Source organism: Mustelus asterias, chromosome 28, assembly GCF_964213995.1.
Source record: "Mustelus asterias chromosome 28, sMusAst1.hap1.1, whole genome shotgun sequence".
Classification (NCBI taxonomy): Eukaryota; Metazoa; Chordata; class Chondrichthyes; order Carcharhiniformes; family Triakidae; genus Mustelus; species Mustelus asterias.
The window spans coordinates 21,896,961-21,906,626 of record NC_135828.1 but is presented as its reverse complement, the minus strand read 5'-3'; the positions used below and the strand labels follow the sequence as shown (position 1 = coordinate 21,906,626).

Here is a 9,666-nt window from a genome sequence, read left to right as displayed (position 1 = left end):
TCTATCCTGAAATCCTACTTTCTCTGAACTGTCTTTCCGTAGTCTCCTAACTTCCCCCTCGCTCTCTCTCTCCTAACGTCCCCCTCGCTCTCTCTCTCCTAACTTCCCCCTCGCTCTCTCTCTCCTAACGTCCCCCTCGCTCTCTCTCTCCTAACTTCCCCCTCGCTCTCTCTCTCCTAACGTCCCCCTCGCTCTCTCTCTCCTAACTTCCCCCTCGCTCTCTCTCTCCTAACTTCCCCCTCGCTCTCTCTCTCTCTCTCTCTCGCTCTTTCCTGGAAACTCCATTCTGAAACTGGCTTCTATCTTCCACTTCACAAGAGCCGGTCTCGCTCAAACTGCGGGCTTTCAATCCCAGAGAGGCTGTTGTTGAATTTCGCATTGCGAGTTCTGTCTTCACATGGTTGTTGAGTCCCTCACCTCCTCCTCCCCTGCCACTAACTTTCTGGTCTTATTTAAAAGATTTGCTGTCCTTTCCATTCATTCCTTCTGGATTTTGCCTTTTATCCTGGCTTTCTAATCCCCCTACCCCTGGGTAACTGGAGTAGAATTCTACCTCCAATCCCAAACCATTGGACCAACAAAGTTTACCGTACTGGTGTGTGTCTGTGTGTGTGTGTCTGTGTCTCTGTGTGCGTGTTTGTGTGTGTCTGTGATTCGCGGCCCCCGCTCCCTCCGCTCCGATGGGAGACGAATGGCAACGTCCGATTATCCCTTGAAACCCGTCCTGGCCGTTCCAGGAGCACTCGGGGTTAACATTGGTTGCTGTGTGCTGTTTCAGTGCCCGGGAAGAAGGCCTTGGTTGTTGCCAGTTTTTGAGGATTCGGGGGGGTGGGGGGAGGGAACCCGTTTCGCAAAGCGTTTCCGAGAGTTGCGAACGGAAAGGCGACTGAGGAAATCGAGCCGTCCTCCCGCCCGGTTCTCAGCGTTTGGCCCACGTCGCGGGCGAAGACGTGCGGCTTGCGAAACAAATCCTCTCCGTCCACAGAGAAATCGCCGGCTCCCTCTGTGCCAGCCGTCGTGTTACAGACTGAAGCCAGCGATAAAGGCCCGTGGCTCCAGCAAACTTTGAAATCATAGAATCCCTACAGTGCAGAAGGAGGCCATTCGGCCCATCGAGTCTGCACCGACCACAATCCCACCCAGGCCCCTATCCCCATAACCCCATGCGTTTAGCCTAGCTAGTCCTCCTGATACTAAGAGGCAATTTAGCCTGGCCAATCCACCTAACCCGCTGTGCGAGGAAACCAGAGCACCCGGAGGAAACCCACGCAGACACGGGGAGAATGTGTAAACTCCATACAGTGACCCGAGACTGGAATCGAACCCGGGTCCCTGGCGCAGTGAGGCAGCAATGCTAACCACTGTGCCACCTCACACAAATGACTTTGCCAACTCCGGCTGGGAGTTGGGAATAGGGGGAAGGTGTTTCAGTTGTTTTGGTTTGGGAGTGAAGTCTGTATTTACAGTCAATCCGTTTGGTTCAGCTGGGTACAGCAAGATGGCGGACAGCAATGGTGGGCAACCTGCTGCCCGGGGTGGCACATGCGGCCTAATTTGGGTTCTGAGTGTGGCCCCACGGGACAGTTTGTTGACTGTTGCCACTTTCCGTTCATGTAAAGACTTTCCTACTGATATGACTCGGGTGGCACCGTGGCACAGTGGTTAGCACTGCTACCTCACGGTGCCAGGGACCCGGGTTCGAATCCCGGCTTGGATCACTGTCTGTGTGACACTGTGCCACCTGTAAAGCAAGGGTGAGTGACGTGAGGTGAGTGCTGATTGCTCACAACATTGAGTGTGGGAGCCGTGCTTGTGTCCCAAGTGTCAATAGTCCTTTTATTTTTACCATTTAAAGATGATGACAATTCTATTAATCTATAAATGATGAAGCATTTTCTATAACTCATTATAAAATATTTGGCGTGTATTAAATGTATTTAATTTTATTCATGGGGTCACGGTTAGTGAACAAGCCCGGTTTCAATCTTGCGGCCCACTGAGATGAAGGAGGGTCGCTCATGCAGCCACTCACCAACCTAGGTTGCCCACCGCTGGTTTACAGTGTGACACAGTCTAGACACGGTTTACCCCCTTCCATCTATTGAAGACTATATGGTGACAGCTGATGCTACACTGAAATACACAGCTTGGCCTTTGGGTCCACCACATTTACCTTCGCATTGGCCACACTCCGGCTCGTCGGAGACTAAAGGTCCACTTTATTGGAGAGGCGTTGAACCCAAAGAAATGGGGTGGCACAGTGGTTAGCACTGCTGCCTCCCAGCGCCAGGGACCTGGGTTCGATTCCTGGCTTGGGTCACTGTCTGTCTGGAGTTGGCATGTTCTTCCCGTGTCTGCGTGGGTTTCCTCCGGGCGCTCCTGTTTCCTCCCACACTCCAAAGATGTGCAGGTTAGATGGATTGGCCATGCTAAATTGCCCCTTAGTGTCCAAAGATGAGCAGATTAGGTGGATTGGCCATGCTAAATTGCCCCTTAGTGTCCAACTATGAGCAGATTAGGTGGATTGGCCATGCTAAATTGCCCCTTAGTGTCCAAAGATGAGCAGATTAGGTGGATTGGCCATGCTAAATTGCCCCTTAGTGTCCAATGATGAGCAGATTAGGTGGATTGGCCATGGTAAATTGACCCTTAGTGTCCAAAGATGAGCAGATTAGGTGGATTGGCCATGCTAAATTCCCCCTAGTGTCCAAAGATGAGCAGATTAAGTGGATTGGCCATGCTAAATTGCCCCTTAGTGTTCAAAGATGAGCAGATTAGGTGGATTGGCCATGCAAAATTGCCCCTTAGTGTCCAAAAATGAACAGATTAGGTGGATTGGCCATGGTAAATTGACCCTTAGGGTCCAAAGATGAGCAGATTAGGTGGATTGGCCATGGTAAATTGCCCCTTAGTGTCCAAAGATGAGCCGATTAGGTGGATTGGCCATGCTAAATTGCCCCTTAGTGTCCAAAGATGAGCAAATTAGGTGGATTGGCCATGCTAAATTGCCCCTTAGTGTCCAAAGATGAGCAGATTAGGTGGATTGGCCATGGTAAATTGACCCTTAGTGTCCAAAGATGAGCAGATTAGGTGGATTGGCCATGCTAAATTGCCCCTTAGTGTCCAAAGATGAGCAGATTAGGTGGATTGGCCACGCTAAATTGCCCCTTAGTGTCCAAAGATGAGCAGATTAAGTGGATTGGCCATGGTAAATTGCCCCTTAGAGTCCAAAGATGTGCAGGTTGAGGGGATTAGCCGTGCGAAATTGCCCCTTAAGAGTCCAAAGATGTGTAGGTTAGGGGAATTGGCCATGCTAAATTGCCTCTTTGTGTCAAGGGAACTTGCAGGGTGAATACAGAGGTTTACAGGGATAGGGTCTGGGTGGGATTGCTGTCGGTGCAGGTTCGATGAGCTGAATGATCTCCTTCTGCACTGTCGGTATTCTATGATTCTATGATGCTTTCCCTTAAACCATCCAATAAACAGGTTTCCGCAGAGTCTCAGTTGGGAATCAGCATTTCTAACATAGGGTTATTCGCCTCCGGAGTAATGTCAGGGGAAGGATTATCATCCCGCCCACCCCTCGGGAAGCAGATGGCAATGGGTGTGACACCAGCCTTGTATCCCGCTCACTTTTATTCTCCATCCAAATCATGAATGGATGGTGTTGTAAAACCAGCTTTCCAACTCATCCCAAAGCGTTCCCGCCCAGTGGATCAGCTCCAAATTCCTCTCAATGTCTCCCCTTCTCCAGGATCCCAGCCTGCGACAGGACATTCCTCTCTCACACCTTGCCAGAATCAACTGTCTTTCGAAGAGTGTACCTGACGAAGGCGCCTCTTCCCAACGTATTGTGTCAAATGCAATGTTTTGGGTTTTTTAAACGTAGATATTTCCAAGAATCAAAAAAGCCTGACAGGCCATTTGGCCCATCGAGTCTGCACCGACTCTCCGAAAGAGCATCTTACCCAGGTCCATCCCTCCACCCTGTTCCTGTAACCCTGCTTATTTACCATGGCCAATCCATCTAACCTGCACTCCGCACAGACAGTAACCCAAGCCAGGAATCGAACCTGGCTCCCTGGCGCTGTGAGGCAGCAGTGCTAACCACTGTGCCGCCGTGCGTCCAAAGGAGGGAGCGAGCAGTAATCCCAGTGTGGAAACTGAGATTTTCCTGGAGAATGTCCATGGCGTTCCCTCGCTGTTGCTGGGGTCAAAATCCTGGAACTCCCTCCCGAACAGCACTGTGGGTGTACCTACACCACACGGACTACAGCGGTTCAGGAAGGCAGCTCACCACCACCTTCCCAAGGGCAACTAGAAATGAGATCATAAGGAATAGGAACAGGAGTAGGCCATTCGGCCCCTCAAACCTGCTCCGCCATTCAATAGAATCGTGACTAATCCGACATTCCTCACGTCCACTTTCCTGCCCTTTTCCCGTAATCCTTGATTCCCTTACTGATCAAAAATCTATCTATTTTGTCCTTAAATATACACAAGGCAGTCCAAAGATGTGGGGGTTAAGTTGATTGGCCATGGTAAATTGCCCCATAGGGTCAGGGGGATTAGCAGGGTAGATGTGTGGGGTTAAGGGGATAGGGCCTGGGTGGGACTGTGGTCGGTGCGGACTTGATGGGCTGAATGGCCTCCTTCTGCATTGTAGGATTCTATGATTCTGCCCCCATAGCTCTCTGTTGCAAAGACTCACCCCCCTTTGAGAGGTGAAATTCCTCCTCATCTCAGTCTTAGATTGGCGCCCCTTTATTCTGAGATGATGCCCTCTGGGTCCGAGACTCTCCCAAAATGGGAAACAACCTCTCAGCATTTACCCTCTCAAGTCCCTTAATGGGCAAAAAAAAAAGCCAACTTTTCCCTGTGAAGCCCTCATTTGATAAAACGAACAAGTTCAAGGGGTCGCTTCTGACCTTGCGAACAAAGCCTCTTCAGATTAATCCCTCCCTTTGAAGCAAGGATTAATTGATTTAATTGGATGAACTGGATGCAGGTTCACCGATGCTGTCACTCCTGTTCCCATGATTCAGGCTCCGAAGGCCTCTGAATCGTTCAGACCTTGGGAGTTCATAGAATCAGAGAATCCCTACAGTGCAGAAGAAGGCCATTCAGCCCATCGAGTCTGCACCTACAACAATCCCACCCAGGCCCTATTCCCATAACCCCACATTACCCTGCTAATCCCCTGACACTAAGGGACAATTTAGCATGGCCAATCCACCTAACCCGCACATTTTTGGACTGTGGGAGGAAACCGGAGCACCCGGAGAAAACCCATGCAGACACGGGGAGAATGTGCAAACTCCACTTGGACAGTCACCCGAGGCCAGAATTGAACCCGGGTCCCTGGCGCTGTGAGGCAGCAGTGCTAACCACTGTGCCACTGTGCCGCCCCAGGTATTGGCAGGACTTTGGAAAGCTTTGTGTTGGGCCCGAGGCCCATGCCATGCTAACAGACTGTCGCTATGGCAACAGGTTATGGTTGACTTCAGTGCCCCTAGGAGGAGGCCTTGTGGCGCAGTGGGTAACACCCCCTACCTCTGGGCCAGAAACTCCGGGTTTATGTCCAACACCAGGACTTGTTGGCCGCGGGAATGGGCCTTCAGCGCGGCCTGGTGGCCGATAATCAGCTCAGGAAATCCTGCCACCACTATTCCCCCGAAGGGGGAAATATGGGTGTGAAGATCCGCAAGAGAGACAGAGAGAGAGTTCCCCTGAATAAGCCAGGTATAAATGCTGGAGACCTCCGACCTCACCTGTGGCTGGGATTCTCTGCTGCAGTGAATGGTTGGCTGAGTGCCAAATTCTCTGCGGGGGGGGGCGTGGGCCGAATGAAATCGGAGAATCCCACCCAATCGCTTAGTCCTCCTGATCACTATTAAATGAATCCTGCGGGAAGTGGGGTGGAGGGGTGGGTGTATGAGATGGGAATGCGATGTTCTCAGTTAGTAGCACGCTGACCTGCAGAGTCAGGAGGTACCATTTTCCCTCAAGACAATTGACCGCAAAACTCTCCAGTGCAGCTCTGAGGGAGTGCTACACTGCTGGGAGGCGCTGTCTTTCAGATACTGAAGCAAAGTCCTGCCTACTCTCTCAGGGGTTTTGAAGAGGAGCGGGGGAGGTTATTCCTGATGTCCTGACCAATCCCCTCGATCAACATCACACACTCAGACAACCCAGTCTTTATCATGTCTCTATCTATGGCATCTTGCTGTGCGCACGTTGGTTGCCATGATCATAATGAATAGCAGAGCAGGCTGAATGGCCTCCTCCTGCTCCTGTTTTCCATGTTTCTATGTTTCTCACATCATGACGGAACTTCAGAAACGAAAGGACTTTCTTGTCTCCAATGTGCTTTGGGGGGTGGTTTTGGTTGACGATGGTGTTGCGGATGTGGTTTTTGTTATGAGTTGAGAGTAGAGGTTAGTTTCTGACGTGCCCGAGATTCAGAAAGCTGACCTGCACCGATTGTCCAAGCTCGCGTCTGGCCCAGAGGCCACGGGCAGCATCTGTCACCCACGGAATCGTACCGCAACACCAGCCAGTGACTTCAGAGAGGAGAGGTAAAACTGGCTGGGTTGGGATGGAGGGGCGGGGGATCAGAATTAGGCCATTCGGCCCTTCGAGCTTGCTCCGCCATTCATTATGATCATGCCTGACCATCCAACTCAGTAGCCTGATCCCGCCTTCCCTCCCATATCCCCTTCACCCCTCGAGCTATATCTAACTCCTTCTTGAAAACATTCAAAGTTGTGGCTGCAACTACATTCTGTGGTAGTGAATTCCACACATTCACCACCCTCTGGGTGAAGAAATTTCTCCTCACATCAATCCTAAATGGTTTACCCCTTATCCTCAAACTGTGACCCCTGCTCCTGGACTCCCCCACCATCGGGATCATCCTTCCTGCATCCACCATGTATGGTCCCTTAAGAATTTTATTTTATTTTTTGATTCATTCATGGGACATGGGCGTCGCTGGCTGGGCCAGCATTTATTGCCCATCCCTAGTTGCCCGAGGGCAGTTGAGAGTCAACCACATTGCTGTAGGCCAGACCGGGTAAAGACGACAAATTTCCTTCCCTAAAGGGCATTAGTGAACCAGATAGGATTTTCCAACAATGGTTTCATGGTCATCAGTAGTTTCTTAATTCCAGATATTTTTATTTGAATTAAAATTCCACCATCTGCCGTGGCGGGATTCGAACCCGGGTCCCCAGAACATTAGCTGAGTTTCTGGATTAATAGCCTAGTGATAATACCACTGGGCCATCGCTAGAAGAAATTTCTTCTCATCTCTGTCCTAAATGGTCTACCCTGTATCCTCAGACTGTGACCTCTGGTTCTCGGCTCCCCCTGCATCCACCCTATCTAGTCCTGTTGGAATTTTATAGGTTTCTATGAGATCCCCCCGCCCCCTCATCCTTCTAAACTCCAGCAAATATAATCCATAGAATATAAGACTCAGTCTTTCCTCACCTGTCAGTCCAACCATCCTAGGAATCACTCTACCTTAGAAACGTTCAGGAATATGGGCACCGGAGCCCATGACCAGGACTGGAGTGTGCTGGACTTGGGGACTTTATGGAATTTAGGCCCTTGGCCTGTCATGTACTTGTAATATATCGAATGAAATATGAAAGATAAAGAGGGAAAAGGTTTTAATTCACATTGCCAGCTTTGAATGTTGCCAGCTTTGGGATCTTTCCGGATTTGGGGTGCCGGATGCGGAGTCCGGTACCTGTGCGCTGAATCTAGAGGCTGGCCGCAGTTCAGTGGGAGAGAGATGGACGGGAAACAGTAGGCCAGGGTGGTACCTCAGCTTTCCTGGTCACTGCCCAGTGGCAGACAGTGATAGAGGCCTGGGAGGCAGGATGTGCATTGGTTGTCATGGCAGCCAAGTCACGAGGACAGCAGAACAGGGAACAATTACTTCTCAAAAGGATTTAACAGGAAAATAATTGTTGGTGCTGGACAACCTTTTATTACTTGGAATTATGAGCGTAACAGTAACTCTAACACAATCCCAGACCTTGTGAGACTCATTGAACCACAGTGGCGTCACATCTTGGAGGTGGTTGGCAAAGGAACCCGAGATGAGAGGAGAATTTTGTTTCAATGCAGCGAGTTCATGGAATCACAGGATCCCTACAGTGCAGAAGGAGGCCATTCGGCCCATCGAGCCTGCACTGACAACAACCCCTCCCAGGCCCTATCCCCGTAACCCCACATATTTATCCTGCTAGGGGCCCTGACACTAAGGGACAATTTAGCACGGCCAATCCCCCTAACCCGCACATCTTTTGACACTAAGGGGCAATTTAGCATGGCCAATCTACCTAACCCGCACATCTTTCGACACTCGGGCAATTTAGCATGACCAATCCACCTAACCCGCACATCTTTGGACACTAAGGGGCAATTTAGCATGGCCAATCCCCCTAACCCGCACATCTTTGGAGTGTGGGAGGAAACCGGAGCACCCGGAGGAAACCCACGCAGACACAGGGAGAATGTGCAGACTCCACACAGTGACCCAAGGCTGGAATTGAACCCGGGTCCCTGGCGCTGTGAGGCAGCAGTGCTAACCATTGTTAAGGTACAGACTGTAATCCAGTAAATGAAAAATAATGTGGGCAAAATGTGAAATTGTTCATTTTGACAGGAAAAAACATATTGGCCGGAATGTTACCGCGCTGCTCGCGAATCAGAGCGGGCGAGGGGCGGACACTAGGAAGGTCAGTTGACTTCATGGGGGGATTTTACGGTTTCAGGACGAGTGAGGCAGTTAAATCCCGCCCACTATCTAAATGGTGAAAAATCGCAGATCTCTGAGCTGTAGAGGGATCTGGGTGTTCTAGTGCATGAATCACAAAAGGCTGGTATGCAGGTACAGCCAATAATTCGGAAAGCTAATAGAATGTTATTGTTTATTGTGAGGAGAATTGAATATAAAAGTTGGGAGGTTATGCTTCAGTTGTACAGGGGCACTGGTGAGACCACATCTGGAGTATTGCGTACAGTATTGGTCTCCTTAGTTAAGGAAGGATGTAAATGCATTAGAAACAGCTTAGTGTAGGTTTACCAGATGAAAACCAGGAATGGGCAGGTTTGTCTGATGAGGAAAGGTTGGAGAGGTTAGGTTTGTATCCATTGGCGTTTAGAAGAGTAAGAGGCAACTTGATTGAAGCCTTTAAGATCCTGACAAGGTATTGACAGGGTGAATGTGGAGAGGAAGTTTCCTCTTGTGGGAGAATCTAGAACTAAGGGGTCACTGTTTAAAAATAAGGGGTCGCCCATTTAAGAGAGAGAGGAGGAGAATATTTTTTTTCTCAGAGGGTGGTGAGTCTCTGGAACTCCCTCAAAAACAGTGGAAGCAGAGTCTTTGAATATTTTTAAGGCAGTTTTTTTCTTATTCATTCATGGGACATGGGTGTCGCTGGCTGGGCCAGCATTTATTGCCCATCCCTAGTTGCCCGAGGGCAGTTGAGAGTCAACCACATTGCTGTGGCTCTGGAGTCACAAGTAGCCTAGACAGGGTCAGGACGGCAGATTTCCTTCCCTAAAGGGCATTAGTGACCCAGAAGGGTTTTTCCGCCAATCGACAATAGTTTCACGGTCATCAGTAGATTCTTAATTCCAGATTTTTTT

General features: G+C 50.0%; 1 protein-coding gene across 1 annotated transcript in view; it reads left to right on the top strand.

Annotated features, from left to right (window-relative positions):
- Nucleotides 1-9,666, top strand: part of LOC144480317 (transmembrane protein 150A) — a 57,781-nt gene that overhangs the window by 453 nt on the left and 47,662 nt on the right. The window lies entirely within an intron of this gene.